Below are 6,386 nucleotides of genomic sequence, written 5' to 3' on the forward strand. Positions count from 1 at the left end.
CTACAGTCTTGGAAATTTTCTTAGAAATTTGTTGTATATGTGTATGAAATTTGAGTCTATTATCAAGGTGGATTCCTAAGAATTTTCCCTCTGTTAGCTTTGTGATAGGTGATCCGTTTATCATCCTAGTGACATACATTTGCCGCACAACTCCTTCCTTAAGCACTTTTCAACAATCTTCAATATTTTTACATCTCCGGAATACTAGTTCAACAACCTCTTTTCTGTTTATGACCTTTCACTTGTTTCTACTACGCTAAATATCACTTTTAGCTTCTTTCTCTTTAATATTTGTACCGATCACTAGTCTCAGACACGCCAGTTCAAGTACCTACTGCCTCCACGTTGCAATAACTAGCAAATACTATTCCGTAAATTCATGTAAATGTACATGCACAATTATTCACAAACGTCTTCCATTTACGTTACGTCCTAACATCTACCACTCATGCAGTTTTTCTTCTCTGATCTGTTCCATAATTTACCTAATCCTTCGGAGTCCCATATCTTGTCAAATTAAATTCTAAAAGTCTTTGGTTAGGCCACATTTAGATTATGTTGCAAAGTTCTGGTCACCTTATTACAGAATCGATATAAGTGCACTGGAAAACGTGCAAAGGAGGATGACACAGATGATTCCATGTATCAGAAATCTTCCCTATGAGGAAGGAATGAAGGCGCTGAATTTCCACTCTCTAGAGAGGCGTAGAATTAGGAGTGATATGATTGATGTGTATAAATGGAAAACAGAAATAAATAATGAGACTATAAATAACGAGCTAAAAATATCTAGCCAACACAGGACTCGCAGCAATGGTTTTAAGTTGGAAAAATTCAGATTCACGATGGATATAGGAAAACACTGGTTTGGTAATAGAGTTGTGGGTGCGAACCTCTCCTCTGCTTCCTTGAATTTTATTGTCACGTATTCCATCATTTCATTAACTGACTTTCCCACCATCTCTCCCACTGAACCCTCATGCAGGAAATTCCTCATGCCTGTGTAATCCCCTTCTTTGTAATTTGGCTTCTGCAGTCCTACTCTTCCTTTGATACTCTGGATCATGTGATCACTAGCTCCGAGTTACTGTTTTGTATGTGATGTCTTCAGTGTCTTAACTACTCAAGGTGAATATGAGGTTTAGTCTTGCTGGTTTCATCGTCTCTTCTCCCTCTGGAAGTGTCCCTAACATGTTGATGCATAAGGTTTTCCAGTACCACTTCCACCTTAGCTCTGTACGTTTCTGGTCCCCCATGTGGCTTCATGATTTCCCAGTCAGTTTGCTTGTGATTGAACTCACCCACAGCTAGTAACTTTGACTTCCCCGCGTGAGCCCATCTGGTTACCCCTGCTATTGTATCAACCATTGGTCTGTTACTCCCCTCATATTCTTGTCTAGGCCTCCTGCTGTTCTGTGCAGCTATATATCGCTGCAATCATCACCTTGGGACCCCGAGTCTGAAGTGATCCTATTGTGTATGTGTGTGTGTGTGTGTGCACTCACCTAATTGTACTCACCTAATTGTGGTTGAAGGGGTCGAGACTCAGTGTGTGTGTGCGTGTGTGTGTGTGTGTGTGCGTGTGTGTGTGTGTGTGTGGGTGTGTGTGTGTGTGTGTGTGTGTGTGTGTGTGTGTGTGTGTGTGTGTGTGTGTGTGTGTGTGTGTGTGTGTGTGTGTGCTCGCGCGCGTGTGCATACTCACCTAATTGTGGGTGCAGGGGTCGAGACTCAGCTCCTGGCCCGGCCTCTTCACTGACCACTACTGGGTCCTCCCTCTCTCTGCTCCATGATCTCTTTCATTCCTCGTCTTAAAACTATGTATGGTACCTGCCTCCACTACATCACTTGCTAACAACTCTGTGGCTGAGGAAATACTTCCTAACATCCCTTTGACTCATCTGAGTTTTCAACTTCCAAGAATGACCCCTTGTTTCTGTGTCCCCTCTCTGGATCATCCGGTCTCTGTCCACCTTGTCTATTCCACGCAGTATTTTGTATGCCGTTATCATGTCTCCCCTGACCCTCCTGTCCTCCAGTGTCGTCAGACCGTTTTCCCTTAACCATTCTTCATAGGACATTCCCCTTAGCTCTGGAACTAGCCTTGCTACAAACCTTTGCACTTTCTCTAATTTCTTGACGTGTTTGACGAGGTGTGGGTTCCAAATTGGTGCTGCGTACTCCAGGATGGGCCTGACGTACATAGTGTATAGAGTCTTGAACGATGCCTTAATGAGGTACCGGTGCGCTATTCTCACGTTTGCCAGGAGCCTATATGCCGCAGCAGTTATCTGTTATCTGGTTAATGTGTGCTTCTGGCGATGTACTCGGTATTATACTCGCCCCTAGATTTTTCTCATTGAGTGAGGTTTGCAGTCTTTGGCCGCCTAGCCTATACTCTGTGGTCTTCTTTGCCCTTCTCCGATCTTCATGACTTTGCATTTGGCGGGGTTAAATCCTATGAGCTAGTTGCTGGACCACGCGTGCAGCCTGTCCAGGTCTCTTTGTAGACCTGTCTGGTCCGCATATGATTTAATTCTCCTCATTAACTTCACATCATCTGCAAACATGAACACTTCTGAGAGTATTCCTTCCGTCATGTCGTTCACATATACCAAGAATAGCACTGGTCTTAAGACTGACCCCTGTGGGACCCCGCTCGTCACAGGCGCCCACTGTGATACCTCATCAAGGACCATGACTCGCTGTTGCCTCCCTGTCAGGTATTCTCTGATCCATTACAGTGCCCATCCTGTTATAAGTGCCTGATCCTCTAGCTTCTGTACTAATCCCTTGTGTGGAACTTTGTCGAAGACCTTCTTGCAGTGTGTACTAACCTTACTGTACTCACCTAATTGTGGTTGCACGGATCGAGACTCAGCTCCTGGCCCCGTCTCTTCACTGATCGCTGCTAGGTCCTCTCTCTCTATCTTTCTTTCTCTCTCTCTCTCTCTCTCTCTCTGCTTCCTGAGCTTTGTCATACCTCGTCTTAAAGCTATGTATGGTTCGTGCCTCCACTATATCACTTGCTAGGCTATTTCACTTCCTGACGACTCTATGACCACTACTGGGTCCTCCCTCTCTCTGCTCTATGAGCTCTTTCATTCCTCGTCTTAAAACTATGTATGGTTCCTGCCTCCACTACATCGCTTGCTAACAACTCTATGGCTAAGGAAATGCTTCCTAACATCACTTTGACTCATCTGAGTATTCAGCTTCCAATTGTGACCCTTTGTTTCTGTTTCTCATCTCTGGATCATCCGGTCTCTGTCCACCTTATATATTCCACGCAGTATTTTGTATGTCGTTATCATGTCTCCCCTGACCCTCCTGTTCTCCAGTGACGTCACTCCGATTTCCCTCAACCTTTCTTCGTTGGACATTCCCTTGAGCTCCGAAACTCGCCTTGTTGCAAACCTTTGTACTATCTCTAATTTCTTGAAGTGCTTGACCAGGTGTGGGTTCCAAACAGTTGCTGCATACTCCAGTATGGCCTTGACGTACACAGTGTACAGTGTCTTGAACGATTCCTTGCTAAGGTATCGGAACACTTTTCTCAGGTTTGTCATGCGCCTATATGCTGCAGCAGTTATCTGTGTGTGATGAATGGTTTGAAAAACCGACAAGTTGAAGATTGAGACACTTATGCAGCATATGGAAATCTTTATTCAGGAAACGTTTCGCCACACAGTGGCTTCATCAGTCCAATACAAAGAGGAAGGCGTAAGGAGAGGAGGAGAATGAGGTAATCAGTCCCTCAACCTGGAGTCGATGTGTTCAGTCCATCAATCTTGTAGATTGATGGACTGAACACATCGACTCCAGGTTGAGGGACTGATTACCTCATTCTCCTCCTCTCCTTACGCCTTCCTCTTTGTATTGGACTGATGAAGCCACTGTGTGGCGAAACGTTTCCTGAATAAAGATTTCCATATGCTGCATAAGTGTCTCAATCTTCAAGTTATCTGTGTGTGCGTGCGTGCGTGTGTGTGTGTGTGTGTGTGTGTGTGTTTGTGTGTGTGTGTGTGTGTGTGTGTGTGTGTGTGTGTGTGTGTGTGTGTGTGTTTGTGTTTGTGTGTGTGTAATAGTTTTTTTGTACTTACCTATTTGTGGTTGCAGGTGCCGAGTCTAAGCTCCTGGCCACGCCTCTTCGCTAGTCGCAAACAGGTCCACTCTCCCTGCTACTTATCGTCCGTCTTCTCAAAGCTATGTATGAATCCTTCCTGCACTACTTCACTATCCAGATTTTTTCCACTTCCAGACAATTTTAAGGCTGTAAAAATACTTTCTAACATCCTTATGACTCTTGTTCCTATGTACCATCTCTGAAACATTCTGGACCTGTCCACATTGTCATTTCATCTCAGTAATTTATTCGTCGTTATAAAGTGTTCCCCATCCCTCCTGTCTTCAAGTGTCGTCAGCTTGAGACCCCTTAACATCTCCTCATAAGACATAACCCTTAGCTCGGTCTTGTGAAATTTTGCACTTTCTCCTGTTTCTTGAGTGGCGCTGCATACTCCAATATGGGCCTGACGTATAGAGTGTACAGTGTCGTGAATATCTCCTTACATATATGTATATATATATATATATATATATATATATATATATATATATATATATATATATATATATATATATATATATATATATATATATATATGTCGTGCCGAATAGGCAGAACTTGCGATCTTGGCTTAAATAGCAACGCTCATCTTGCCATATAGGACAAGTGAAAATTTGTGTATGCAATAATTTCGCCAAAATCATTCTGAACCTAACGAAAAAAGTATATTTGATTGTGTTTGTTTAGTACTAAATTATTGTAAACGTATTTAAAATATATTTAGTTGGGTTAGGCTAAAATAAATTGCTCTTGTTATAATAAGGTTAGGTAAGTTTTCCAAGATTCTTTTGGTGCAAATTTAAAACTTTTTACATTAACATTAATGAAAAAAAATATATCTTTAAACGTACAAGAGAAAATTTCAGGAAGGACTTAATTTTAAATGAGTTGTTGCTAATTGACCAGTTTTACATATTCGGCACGACATATATATATATATATATATATATATATATATATATATATATATATATATATATATATATATATATATATATATATATATATATATATATATATATGTATATATATATATATATATATATATATATATATATATATATATATATATATATATATATATATATATATATATATATATATATATATATATATATATATATATATATATATATGCAAAACAACCACTCTGAACGAATAGAGAAATTCCAAGCGCATTCGTGACTACTCACATTATCAAGGAACTATGAAAGTAAAGCATCCAAGGAAGCTATATAAGGGGTCTGGCCAGCACCTCACTATCAGATCCCACAACGGTTAAACACCTGACGCGCGCCGACCCAACTTGGATAGGTTCTTTGCACAACTCACCCACAAACTATTCTACCCAAGAAAATTTAAAAATTATTATTTGTCCAGTGTATTAAATTTTTCCCAAATTCTATTAATTATAAATGGATCTAATTTACATAAACCAAAGGAAATATTCATATTATTGTCAAAACTGCTTTTTATGAAACAAGATTCAATTATATTCCTGTCGACCATGGACTTGCTTGATACTACTTTCTCAACTTTTTGAAAATCAATTGGATGGTTAAAATCTCTTACATGAATAAATAGAGCATTGGAATCTTGTCCAGTTCTAATGCTATATTTATGTTGTTTTAATCTTAGTTCGAGATTTTTACCAGTTTGACCGTAATAAACTTTATATCGCAAATTTTACAAGGAATCTTATAGACACATCCATCAGCATTTTGGGTGGAATTCTTAATCAAAAGTTTTTTTTACTGTATCAAGATTTTTGAATACAACTTTAATATTAAAAGTCTTAAGAAGAGAAGGCATATCAACCAAGTTTTGATAAAGAATTCCCCCCAAAATGCTGATGGATGTGTCTCTAAGATTCCTTGTAAAATTTGTGATAAAGTTTATTACGGTCAAACTGGTAAAAATCTCGAACTAAGATTAAAACAACATAAATATAGCATTAGAACTGGACAAGATTCCAATGCTCTATTTATTCATGTAAGAGATTTTAACCATCCAATTGATTTTCAAAAAGTTGAGAAAGTAGTATCAAGCAAGTCCATGGTCGACAGGAATATAATTGAATCTTGTTTCATAAAAAGCAGTTTTGACAATAATATGAATATTTCCTTTGGTTTATATAAATTAGATCCATTTATAATTAATAGAATTTGGGAAGAATTTAATACACTGGACAAATAATAATTTTCAAATTTTCTTGGGTAGAATAGTTTGTGGGTGAGTTGTGCAAAGGACCTATCCAAGT

This window comes from Cherax quadricarinatus, chromosome 16 (genome assembly GCF_038502225.1).
Source record: "Cherax quadricarinatus isolate ZL_2023a chromosome 16, ASM3850222v1, whole genome shotgun sequence".
Classification (NCBI taxonomy): domain Eukaryota; kingdom Metazoa; phylum Arthropoda; class Malacostraca; order Decapoda; family Parastacidae; genus Cherax; species Cherax quadricarinatus.